Here is a 1049-nt window from a genome sequence, read left to right as displayed (position 1 = left end):
CTCTCACTGTTGTGGCCTCTCCCGTTGCGGAGCACAGGCTCCGGACGCGCAGGCTCAGCGGCCATGGCCCACGGGCCCAGCCGCTCCGCGGCATGTGGGATCTTCCCGGACCGGGGCACGACCCCGCGTCCCCTGCATCGGCAGGCAGACTCTCAACCACTGCGCCACCAGGGAAGCCCATGGACACAGCTTTGAGGGGAAGTTCAGCCCACTACACTGGTGCCCCGAGAACGTTCTTCCTCTCTGATTTTTCGAATCCAGCCCTCTTCCCTCGTGTCCCTTCCCCTCTGGAACACACCCCAGTCCGGCCACCTGCTCTCAGCGCCAGTGTCTCTCCCTGGGCCTTACCTGCAGTGGTCTCACCCTGTGCCCCATGCAGCAGACAGGATGGTCTTTCTCAGAAAATCAGTTGAGACACGATACTACTGCTCAAGCCCCTCTGTGAGCCCGCCACCTCATTCAGAATAAAAGCTGGACTCTGCCCCACAGTCCCAGACCTGGCTTCTGTCTAATGTCCCCTCCTAACCATCCTTGCCCCCAGCCTCTGGGCTGGCTCTCCAAATACACCAAGCGTGTGCTCCCTCCACAGGGCCTGGGCACGTTTTCCTCTGCCCAGAACACCTTTTTCCCAGATATCCCCAGATGGGATCTCTACTTGCTGTCCCCCCATCACAAAGGCTTTCCCTGACTGCTGTCTACAGGACAGTGTCACTGCCCTGCACCTGCCCCTGCCCTCTACTGCAGGGTCAGCAAACCACAATCATGGTCTGACACCTGTTTTTTTTTTTTTTTTTTTCCCTGTACGCGGGCCTCTCACTGTCGTGGCCTCTCCCGTTGCGGAGCACAGGCTCCGGACGCGCAGGCCCAGCGGCCACGGCTCACGGGCCCAGCCCGCTCCGCGGCATGTGGGATCTTCCCGGACCGGGGCACGAACCCTTTATGTCATCTAAAACCCAGATATGTTCAAGTTATATGTGGTATCATTTTTAAGTGACTTGGTTTTCATTTACATAAAAATATTTGCATCTTGCAAGTATTTGACTTTCTAA

Source organism: Physeter macrocephalus, chromosome 11 (genome assembly GCF_002837175.3).
Source record: "Physeter macrocephalus isolate SW-GA chromosome 11, ASM283717v5, whole genome shotgun sequence".
Taxonomy (NCBI): Eukaryota; Metazoa; Chordata; class Mammalia; order Artiodactyla; family Physeteridae; genus Physeter; species Physeter macrocephalus.
This window is presented reverse-complemented; position numbering follows the sequence as displayed.